This window comes from Vipera berus (genome assembly GCF_964194415.1).
Source record: "Vipera berus genome assembly, chromosome: 1".
Classification (NCBI taxonomy): Eukaryota; Metazoa; Chordata; class Lepidosauria; order Squamata; family Viperidae; genus Vipera; species Vipera berus.
This window is the reverse complement of record NC_138202.1, coordinates 355,305,789-355,317,821: the sequence shown is the minus strand read 5'-3', so window position 1 is coordinate 355,317,821 and position 12,033 is coordinate 355,305,789. Positions and strand designations below refer to the sequence as shown.

Sequence of the window (12,033 nt, the reverse complement as noted above, 5' to 3'; positions counted from 1 at the left end):
TATGTGTTCTACTTTGAGAGCAGGCAACCAATTTTCATTTTTAATGTGGGCCGTTGTGCCCACATTAAGTGACACTAAAGGTTCTCTTAACTCACTGCAGCCGTTAAGAGAATCGTGCGGTTGCTAAGTGAATCTAGCTTCGCCCGTTGATTTAGCTTGTTGAAAGCTGACTGGGGAGGTCATAGAATGGCAATCACATGATCCTGGACTGCTGCAATCTTTAAAAATAAGAGAGTACACGGGCGCTGCCAAGCACCTTAATTTTGAGCATGTGACCCTAGGGGAAGTTGCGACGATTGTAAGCGAAAGGACAAGTTGTAAGTCACTTTTTTTCCCCCAAGGTGGTTGCAACTTCAAACAGTCGCTAAATGAATGGTTGTAAGTCGGGGACTACCTGAACAGGAGTTTGAAACTCCGGTGGTGCTACAGGAAGGGGCTTAATGACTAGTTGGTCCTTGAAATTCAATTAAGACTTTCTGTTAAATAGCTTTGGGTAATGAAGGGAAGTTTTGGAAGCAGTGCTTTACGGGGCACCTGAAAAAGCCGCAGTTTGTGGTAACCCTTTTTCCATTGTTGTTTGCCTTGGGGTTGCTACAGGCAGTCCTCGAGTTACAACCGTTCGTTTGGGGACTGTTCAAAGCTACAAAGGCATTGAAAGAAGTGACTTACAATCAGTTTTCACACTTAATGATCGTTGCAGCATCCCCAGGGTCATGTGATCAAAATTTGGATGCTTGGCAACTGGTTCATATTTACGACGGTCACAATGTCTTGGGGTCATGTGATCCTCCTTTTGTGACCTTCTGACAAGCAAAGTCAATAGGGAAGCCAGATTCACTTAACAACCGTGCTACTAACTTGTGGTGGTGGTGCAGTGGTTAGAACGGAATATTGCAAGCAAACTCTGCCCACTGCCAGGATTTCGATCCTGACAGGCTCAAGGTCGACTCAGCCTTCTGTCCTTCCAAGGTCGGTAAAACAAGGACCCAGACTGTTTGCGCGGTGGGGTGGGGTGGGGCTTATGCTGACTCTGTAAAACGCTTAGAGAGGGCTGTAAAGCACTGTAAAGCGGTATATAAGTCTAAATGCGCACTCTGCCCACTGTCAGGAGTTCGATCCTGACTGGCGCAAGTTTGACTCAGCCTTCCATCCTTCCGAGGTCGGTAAAATGACCCAGATTGTTGGTGGGCAAATATGCTGATTCTGTTAGCCACTTAGAGAGGGCTGTAAAGCACCGCGAAGCGGTATATAAGTCTAAGTGCTATTGCTATTAGCGGCGGCGATTCACTTAACAAGTGTGGCAAGAAAGGTCGTAACATGGAGCCTGTCCTGCTTAGCAAAGGAAAAGTTAGGCTTAGTTGTGGTTGTAAGTTGAGAACCACCTGTAAAATGCAGTGGGAAGGGATCAACTGGTCTACTCTTTGTTCTAACCCGGAGCCGATGTTGCAACAGGAAAACTGCACCTGGGAGTAGCTGTTTACTCTTCTGGTAAGAAAAGAAAGGGAGGGAGGGGGGGGAAAAACCTGAATTCCTGCTGAGTCACAATTCTCGGTGACGAACTTATTTTTCTGCAAGAGGGAAGCAGTTCGGAGATTGACGTCTGTCGGAAATGCAGCCAGGCCGGTTTTGAAACCTCATATTTATTTTTATTTTATTTTAATTCCATTTATATCCCGCCCTTCTCCGAAGACTCAGGGCGGCTTACAAGCTTAGCAGTAGCCTTCATTCTATGTATATGCCTGCTTATTAGGGCTTTCATACACCCCCCAAGCGGCATTATTACACAGTCAGCTTAATTGCCCCCAACAATCTGGGTCCTCATTTTACCTACCTCGGAAGGATGGAAGGCTGAGTCAACCTTAAGCCTTGTGGGATGCGAACCTGCACTAATTGCAGGCAGCTGGTGTTACTTAAGGAGGCATTAGCCCACTGCTCCACCAAGGCTCTATCTGTGGAGTAGCATGAAGAAAATAGCTAATGAATGGGTGCATGAAAAAAAAATCACTTTAAAGAGAAAAAACAAACTTAAGGACCCTACTGGGCAGGTCAATTCCACGCTCACATTTCTTTGTTTTAGATGACCAACCTTTCCTGCAAAACCTGGCAGAAGCAGGGGGCAGGTTTTCGTCTCCTACACCCAAAGATTGGGAAAACATTTTGTGTAGATTTCCCCCCAGGAAAAGATAGGATGGAAGGGACCTGGCTCGCGAGAAATACCTGTGGATTGTCCTTGTAAATTACAAATTAATTACAAAAAAAAATGAGAAAAAGGGATGTTGAGACTCAGCGTGAAGAGGAGAGTCACAAAGATGATTAGGGGACTGGAAGATAAAACATGATGAATGTTTGTGGGAACTGGGAACGTCTTGTGTAATGAAGAGAGGGACTAGACATAGCTTCCAGTACTTGAGGGGTTGCCACAAAGAAGAGGCAGTCAAGCTATCCTCCAAAGCGCCTGAAGGCGGGACAAGAAGCAACGGATGGAAACTAACCAAGGAGAGAAGCAACCTAGAACTAAGGAGAAACTTCCTGACAGTGAGGACAATTAACCAGTGGAACAGCCTGCCTCCAGAAGCTGTGAATGCTCCAACACTGGAGGTTTTTAAGAAGAGACTGGACAGCCATTTGCCTGAAATGGTATAGGGTGTCCTGCCTGAGCAGGGGGTTGGATTAGAAGACCTCTAAGGTCCCTTTCATTCTGTTATTCAAGAGAGTCTCTTGGCCAAGAATTAACAGGCCGAGTTCTCTGAAAAGCCATCTTTGAAATTCCACCTGGCTGGAATTAGGGATCCAGGATCCAAAATGGCACTAGTAGTCCTTGACCTATAGCCATGAATTTAGTGGCCGTTCAAAGTTACAACGGCACCAAAAAAAGTGACTTACGACTAGTGTTCACACTTTGCAGTACTTCCACGATCAAACTTCGGAAACTTGGCCACTGGCTCATATTTATGACGGTGGCCGTGTCCTGGGGTCATGTGGTCCCCTTTTGCCACCTGCCAAGCAAAGTCAATGGGGAAGCCAGATTCACCAAACAAGCCAACCGTGTTATGTGGTTAACAGCTGCAGTGATTCCCTTAACAACGGTGGCAAGAAAGGTGGTAAAATCGGGCAAAGACTCACTTAACAACTGTTTTGCTTAGCAATGGAAATTTTGGGCTCAGTTGTGGCCGTAGGTTGAGGACTACCTGGATAGGGGCTCCTGCTTGGGCTAGAACAGGGGTAGGCCACCTTGGCTCTTTTATGACTCGTGGACTTCAACTCCCACAATTCCTGAGCCAGCCAAGCTGAGGGGAAAGGGAGAGGTTTCCATGCTGAGCCATGCTGGCTCAGGAATTCTGGGAGTTGAAGTCCACGAGTCATAAAAGAGCCAAGGTTGCCTACCCCTGGCTTAGCCAGTTTAGCTGTGTAAGGCCTAGTTCAGGGGTCTCCAAACTTGGCAACTTTAAGACTTGTGGACTTCAACTCCCAGAATTCCTGAGCCAGCCATACTGAGGAGAAAGGGAGAGGTTTCCATACTGAGCTATGCTGGCTCAGGAATTCTGGGAGTTGAAGTCCACGAGTCATAAAAGAGCCAAGGTTGCCTACCCCTGGCTTAGCCAGTTTAGCTGTGTAAGGCCTAGTTCAGGGGTCTCCAAACTTGGCAACTTTAAGACTTGTGGACTTCAACTCCCAGAATTCCTGAGCCAGCCATACTGAGGAGAAAGGGAGAGGTTTCCATACTGAGCTATGCTGGCTCAGGAATTCTGGGAGTTGAAGTCCATGAGTCATAAAACAGCCAAGGGTGCCTACCCCTGGTAGAAGTTCAAAGCTTTAGTCTGTTTTTCCATTCAGGGATTTCGTCATATATTCTCCGCCCCCCCCACCATCTTCATGCTTTTTTTTACGGCTTCCTGTTCTGGGTTCCTCACAATCAGCCTAAACTTCCTCCTAGTCTTTGTATTTGGGACTTCTCCTTCTGCCAGGGGAGGCACTCTAGTCATCTTCTGATTCCCCATTTTTACTAACCTCTCATCTCAAGAGAGTGAATTTCCAGGGCTCCCATTAAGTGCCCTGGATTATAATTCCCGTTGTCCCTGCCCAGCACAGGAGGTGAAGAAAAAAAAAGCCAGCTTTCTCATGCCCAACCCTCAGAGCTGGTTGCAGACTCTCTAAATCAGATTTAGTTGAACCAAACCCGATCCCTTTTACCTGTGCAGGTGAATTTGAGCATCATAGATTTGAAAGTGGGAAGCCAAGTAGCAGCATTGGGAATAATTTTGACCTGCAAGGAGGTGTCTGGACCCCAAAGTTTTTTTTAAAAAAAAATATTATTATTATTTTGGAGGGGTGTTCCAGTCAGCATGGACTCCATCCCACTGCCCAGACAAATTTTTTCCGTTTTCTTGGCAAGTTGTGTTTTTCCCCCCTTCCAGAAGTGGTTTGCCATTCTCTCCTTTCCAGGGCTAGGAGGGTTCAGCTCAAAGTCATCCAACTGGCTGCATGCCTCAGCAGGATTAGAACTCGTGGTCTCCCGCTTTCTAGCCTGAAGCCTTCAACCTCTTCACCAAACTCTCTTCAGAGTTTTCTTAGAGAGCAAAATGTGCTTTCTTTTGAAGTGGGACCACTAACCCTGGGGGGGGGGGAATCCAGTAAGAAAGAAAGCTAAGAGGGAGGGAGGGAAGCCCCTTTGGAGAATGGAGCGGGGTGTTGGAATATTTCAATGAAGTCAGACCAAAGTTGATCTTCAGCCATTCTTCTAGTCCTCATTAGAGGGCCCCCTCCCTTTTTTTTCCTATTGCCACCACCTTCGACTGCGTGCATGTTGTTCTTCCTCTTTTGGGTGACTCATAACAGGCTTCAGATAACACTGGCCCTGAATTCTTAATTCTTATTTATCGCTTCGGATCCTTTGCATAAAAACCGGCCTCTCTCGGTTTGCCGTCTCCCTGTACTCTCTCTTCCTGTTACTCATTCCCTCTTACAACCTCTCCCTTTCTCTTACACAACTTTCCCCCCACCCCAGCTTTTTTTTTTCCCTCCTAGGAGGGTGGAGTGGGGAGAAATTGCCCAAGAAAGCAAATTCCATCTGGGGTGAAGGAACAGGAAGGAAAGGAAATAAAAAGGCAGGTTTTTATGCAAACAGCGCGGGATGCAAAGAGAATCCCGCAACCAAAAAAATAAAATAAACATAGTCTGGGCTTATAACAGCCAAACATAAAATTCTTAGCTAGGTTTGACAGCAGCGATCTTGTTTCATCCTTGCACCAAATCAGGGTTAACTTTATTATGGTTTGTCCAATAAGCCCAGATTAGCTGCGTTCATCTACAGTAAACCATCAATGGACTTTACAGATTATAGTGGCTGCTTGGATGCCCTGTTTCCTGACTTTACAAGTAGTCCTTGAGTTACAATCAATCATTTAGTAACTGTTCGAAGATACATGGCACTAAAAAAAAGTAACTTGCAACTTTGGTTATTAAATGACCGTTTTTCACATTTACCACCACTGCAGCAACCCCACGGTCACATGATCAAAATTCAGAGGCTTGGCAACTGGCATGGACTTATGACGGTTGCATTGCTCCAGGATCATGTGATCACTTCTTGCAACCTTCTGAGAAGCAAAATCAATGGGGAAGCCAGATTCACTTAACAGACATGTTACTAGCTTCAACAACTGCAGTGATTCACTTAACAACCATGACAAGAAAGGTCGTAAAATGGGGCAAAACTCACTTAAAAACCATCTTGCTTAGCAACAGAAATTTTAGGCTCCGTTGTGATCCTAAATCGAGGAAGCACCTGTATTGTTAACTGGCCAGGTAACTTGGCTGCTGTGTATATTTATTTTGGGTATTTTTTTGTTTCTAATGACTTAAAATGTTTTTATTCTTTTAAAATGTGTTTTTTTTTAAAAAAAAAAATGCGGTATATTTTTTTGAACAGTAAGCCCTTGACTGAGATGGGCAGCTAGAGAAATCGAATAAATAAATATGCCAACCCCCAAATTAAAACAATCGCGTCGTTGTCTGTGCTGAACCTAGATTGCCCGTTCAAAAGACTCTTTTAGTGGCGTGACCAGTAAACTCACCCACCACCTGTTAGTAACTAATAATATGAGTTAATTGTTAACTGATAATGGAGAAGCATCTCATCCCTTAAACAACACAGCCCCTGCTTTGCATTTCAAAGAGTCCAGGTTTTGCATACCAGGTCTACGGATGGTTTCCAGAGAGCAGAAGAAGGAGAGAATAGTTGGGTTTCAATGAGACTGCCACCTCTTTCGCAAGGCAAATTGTTCAGGTTGGAACAGCTCAAAAGACTTGACTTTTCCCTGAGGAGAGTCTGGAGACCTCATGGCCCCAAGTGGACAGAGGCTTCATTCCTGAGGTTGGCTTCCAGGTAGACCTGGTCTTGAGAAAGAGTCAACATTCCTTCAGACTTGACAATCCTACATCCCTCCCCCGCCCCCCCATTCTGGACAGAGAGGGCCACTGGTTTAAAAGAGGGGTCAAAAAGGCCATCTGTGTCAAAATTGAACAACCCTCCCTCAAGAGAATACGACACCGCCTATCTCTTGTTTACAACACAGTCCTTTTTGGCAATTCCGAGAAGGTCCCACACCCCTTTGCGCTCCGATTCAGGATCCAGATAAAGTGGCCTGGACGAAGGAGAGCAATGGAGCAGATGGCTGCAAAGACTATCTAAATCCCTTCCATTCCCCTCCAGTCAGTCAGAACTGAAGAAGCTCTCTTGGAATAACAAAGAGTTGGAAGGGACCTTGGAGGTCACCTAGTCCAACCCCCTGCTTAAGCAGGAGAACCTATACCATTTCTGACATATGGCTGTCCGGTCTCTTCTTGAAAGCTTCCAGTGAGGAAGCTCCCAGAATCTCTGAAGGCAATCTGTTCCACTGGTTAATTGTCCTCACTGTCAGAACGTTTCTCCTTATTTCTAGGTTGAATCTCTCCTTGGTCAGTTTCCATCCGTTATTCCTTGTCTGGCCTTTGGGTGCTTTGGAAAACAGGCTGACACCCCCCCCCCTTCTCTGTGACAGCCCCTCAAGTATTGGGACACTGCTATCGTGTCTCCCCTGGTCCTTCTCTTCACTAGACTAGTCATGCCCAATTCCTGCAACCGTTCTTCATATGTTTTGGCCTCCAGTCCCCTAATAATCTTTGTTGCTCTTCTCTGCACTCTTTCTAGAGCGGGGGGGGGGGGGTCTTCAAAGTTGGCCCTTTGATGACTTGTGGACTTCAGCTTCCAGAATTCCTCAGCCAGGCACGCGTGCCTGGCTGAGGAATTCTGGGAGTTGAAGTCCACAAGTCATCAAAGGGCCAAGTTTGAAGACCCTTGTTCTAGAGTCTCAACCTCTCTTTTTTTCTAGGTTGGTGACCAAAACTGCATGTAGTATTCTAGCTGAGGTCTTATTAAGGTTTCCTTGGATAAGAAGTGAAATGTTTTCAAACGAAAAAAAAAAGAGAGTCCACTTGCCTTTGGGGAAAAAGTACCTTTGGGACAATCATGACCTGGATGATTGAGAATCTCCATAGCCAATTTGATAATCCTACAGTTCCAAAGTAGGCAAGGTTGTGAGAACGTATTTGAGGTCACTGATGAGTTGAGGGCTCAGTAAAAGCAGGATGTGGGCGACATCCCATTGCTCCCCTCAGACTCAATCTTTGCAGGTGTGGCTGTCCCTTTACAGGTAATCGACTTACGGCCACAACGGAGCCCAACATTTCCATTGCCAAGAGAGAGTTGTTAAGTGGGTTTTGCCCCATTTTACGACCTCGTTTGCCACAGTTGTTAAGTAAGGCGCTGCAGTTGTTAAGTTAGTAACATGGTTGTTAAGTGAATCTGGTTTACCCCATTGTCTTTGTCAGAAAGTCAAACAGACTCCCGGGACACTGCAACCGTCATGACTTTGAACCAATTGTCAAGAGTCTGAATTTTGATCACGTGACCATGGGGATGCCGCCACGGTCATAAGTGTAAAAAACGGTGAGAACTGAAGAAGCTTCTTGAATGAGAAGCGAAACGTCTTCCAAGAGAGGAAAAATAAAAGTCCGGTTGCATTTTGGAAAAGCACCTTAGGGACAACCATGATCTGGATGACTTGAGAATCTCCATAGTCAATAAACAAATGGTTGTAAGTTGAGGACTACCTGAATTAACCTCTAGGTCATGAGATGCAGTGATGATGTTGCATGTCAGAAAAGGTATGAATCTTAGGAGGAAAGTTTCAGGAGAATCTGAGCAGTGACGTGGACAGGAAGTGTTAACCTTTCAGAGCTAACACAACTTAAGGCACTTTGAGACCAGTTAATCTAACAGGGCAAAGGTCCTTCAGTTGCGTGTAAAACAAGTTAGCACACAAAGCCGGCCTAACCATGTGTCAACTCAACTCTTACAGATTTGCTTATATTACGTTAAACCTTTTGTAAACTCCCTTTCTCTCCTTTAGGGCAGGTCTTTTCAACCTTTTCACTCATTGTCCCACTTTTAGGACATGGCAACATCCGAGGACCACCAGTTGCCCAGCAAGGTGTCAAAAACATGATGACCCCAAAAAAGAGGAAAAAAGTGATGAAGTACAGGTAGTCCTCAGCTTACAACAGTTCGCTTAGTGACTGTTTGAAGTTACCATGGCACTGAAAAAAGTGCCCCCCAAGCCACAGCCGAGCAAGACGCCTGCCTGCCCGCCCGGCGGCGCTCTTCCTCCTGTCTGAGTTTTTCATTGTTGTGAGCATTTCTGTTGAGGATTGGCAGTGGGGGTGGGGTGGGTGGGAGATTGGTTTTTATTCCCCCCCCCATCTGCTGGGTGGTTGCAGCAGGTTTTGGTCACTTCACATGACCCTGGGACACTGCGACCGTCATAAATATGAATCGGTTGCTAAGCAACTGAATGTAAATCACAAGACCCTGGAGATGCTGCAACATTCCAGCTGATCGGCGCTTCTTCTGGGCTCAGCAGAAGCACCGGAATCAGCGCTGAGCTCCAGCTGAAGCCTGGCGCTGATCCTGGCGCTTCCACTGAGCCCTGACAGCCCTGCAGCTCCAGCCATCTCTCGCTCAGGCTTGTGCGGTGCTGCCACCAGTTCAGCTCATTCCCCTCCCCCGCTACCACTTCTCTAGGATGGTCACGTACCACCTGCCAGGTGGTACCGGTACCACTGGTTGAAAAGCCCTGCTTTAGGGTTTAAGTATTCTGGAATCCAGCCATTTGTGATGGATTGTGAGTCCACAGCCGGCTCAGGTAGTAGAAAGTTCAGTAGCTCAATCAGGAATACAACTAGCAACCACACTTAAGACTTATATACTGCTTCACGGTGTTTTTTACAGCCCTAAGCGGTTTACAGAGTCAGCATATTTGCACACAACAACCTGAGTCCTCATTTTACCGACCTCGGAAGGATGGAAGGCTTGAGCTGACCTTGAGCCGGTCAGGATCGAACTCCTGGCAGTGGGCAATTTGCCTGCAGCAGTAATAGCAAGAGCACTTAGACTTACATACCGCTTCACGGTGCTTTTTACAGCCCTCTCTAAGCGGTTTACAGAGTCAGCATATTTGCCCCCCAACAATCTGGATTCTCATTTTACCGACCTCGGAAGGATGGAAGGCTTGAGCCGACCTTGAGCAGGTCAGGATTGAACTCTTGGCAGTGGGCAGAGTTTGTCTGCAATAGTAATAGCAGGATCGAACTGCTGGCAGTCGGCAGTCAGCAGAAGTAGCCTGCAGTACTGCCTTCTAACCGCTGCGACACCACCACTCTTAACAAGGAGTCCTTGACTTACAACCACTTGTTTAGGGACTGTTTGAAATTACAGAGGCACTGAAAAAAGTCACTTAGGACCGGTAGTGGGATTCAAATATGTGAACAACCAGTTCTCTGTGTGGATGCCGCTTCGGGAAGTCCATTCTGGGCCTGGGCTACAAAAAATTAGCTACCGGTTCTGCCGAAGTAGTGTGAACCAGCTGAGTCCCACCACTGCTTATGACTGTTTTTCACCTATACGACGGTTGCAGCATCCCCCTGGTCATGTGATCAAAATTCAGGGGCTGGGCAACTGGCATGTATTTACGACGGTTGTGCCATCCCAGGATCAGCCGGCTTCCGACAAAGCAAAGTCAACGAGGAAGGCCAGATTTGCTTGACGAGAGTAGGATTCCCTTAACGACCGCAGTTGATTCGCTTAACAACTGTGCCCCCTCCCCCCAAAAAAGGCTTGTAAAATGGGGCAAAGCTCACTTAACTGCCTTGCTTAGCGACGGAAATTTGGGGCTCAGTTCAGTTACAAGCCGGGGACTTATCTGTAATGAAAATTAAAACGCAATTTCAGTTTTCCCCAAATTGCGAACTATCTGCTTCCTCCTGGGCGCTTCCTCTTCATTTGTATATTCATGTAGACTTATTTCTTCTCTGATGTAACTTTGCAGGATAGCAGAATCTGGGAGAACTGCAGACTCTGCCCCAAATATGAGATGCTTGGAGAAGCAAATTATTTGATAGGGTTCTAGCCTGATGCTTTAAATATAGATCAGGGGTCTTTAAACACCTGGCCCTTTGATGACCCGTGGACTTCAACTCCCAGAATTCCTCAGCCAGGCACGCGTGCCTGGCTGAGGAATTCTGGGAGTTGAAGTCCACGGGTCATCAAAGGACCAAGTTTGAAGACCCCTGCTGTAGATACTGGTAGTCCTCAACTTACGACAACTGAGCCCAGTTTCTGTTGCTAAGTGAGATAGTTGTTAAATGAATTTTGCCCCGAGTGACGATCTTCCTTGCCACAGTGTTCAATGAACCACTGCAGTGGCGAAGTTAGTAACACGGTTCCTTCCGTTATTAAGGGAATCCGGCTTTCCCATTGGCTTTGCTCTTGAGGTTTGCAAAAGATGATCACGTGACCTTGGGACACTCCAACCGTCCGTAAGTACATGCCAGTTGCCAAGCAAAGTCTGATCATGTCACCATGGGGGTCGCCGCAACAGTCATCAGTATGAAGTCCCTTTTTTTTCAGGGCTGTTGTAACTTTGGCGACACTCCCATGTCACACCTCTGCTCCGCGAGCTGCATTGGCTTCCAGTTGTCTTCCGGGTGAGATTCAAGGTGTTAGTAATGACCTACAAAGCCCTACATGGCATGGGTCCGGAATACCTTGGGGAGGACCTGCGGCCGGCGTCAACTTCCCTCCGCCCAATACGCTCCCACAGAGAGGGCCTCCTCAGGGTGCCACCGGTCAAAGAATGCCGACTGGTGGCCCCCAGGGGGAGGGTGTTGTCTGTGGGCGCGCCGGATTTATGGAATCATCTTCCGGTCGAGCTCCGGATGGCGCCTGATCTCCGCTCCTTCCGGCGCGATCTTAAAACCTACCTTTTTGAACAAGCTGGCCTGGCCTGATGGGATGGGGGTGGGTTTTATAAATCGGTCTTAACTTTTTAATCTGTATTAATTTATTACGGGCATTGCTGTTTAATTACTTTTTAATTTTTGTATCTTGTTTTTTATTATGTATTGCCCTGTTCACCGCCCTGAGTCCTTCGGGAGAAGGGCGGTATACAAATTAAATTAATAAATAAATTAATAAATAAATTGTTGTCAAGTTTGCAGGGCAAACCCTCTTCCAAGTTTTCTAAGATGGCAAAATGTTGTGCTTTCTTTCCAAGTGGGACACTCTACACCACCACCACCCATCTGGACTCTGCACTTCGTGTTGTCATCTTGTCGTCCTCTGTTTGGGGAAGGGTCAAGCCAACCAAGAGCCTATTTTGCGAGAGCACCCGTAACATGGTCACAACGATTGGACAAAAATGTGATTGGACAATGGGTGTCCAATCACGCTTGGCTAACGAAGAATATTCGTATCCCTACCTTCCTATTCCGACATCCCCAGTGCCTTCACCAGGACACACGGGTGGAAGATTCCTGCATACGTGCGAGGAAATAATAAAACACAGCCAGATTGGACTTTTACCTCCTCCGATGGATTTTCCAGTACTACCTTTATTGTTCTGGAAGATTATTTGCAACCATTTCCTCCACTCCTTC

General features: G+C 46.6%; 1 protein-coding gene across 1 annotated transcript in view; it reads left to right on the top strand.

Annotated features, from left to right (window-relative positions):
• Positions 1 to 11,673, top strand: part of TUBD1 (tubulin delta 1) — a 30,911-nt gene extending 19,238 nt beyond the window's left edge. Inside the window, exons 11-12 of the transcript XR_014028786.1 lie at positions 8,493 to 8,583; positions 11,652 to 11,673. The gene's annotated coding sequence lies outside the window, so the exon portion shown is untranslated. The remainder of the gene's footprint in view (positions 1 to 8,492; positions 8,584 to 11,651) is intronic.
• Positions 11,674 to 12,033: the final 360 nt, after the last annotated feature.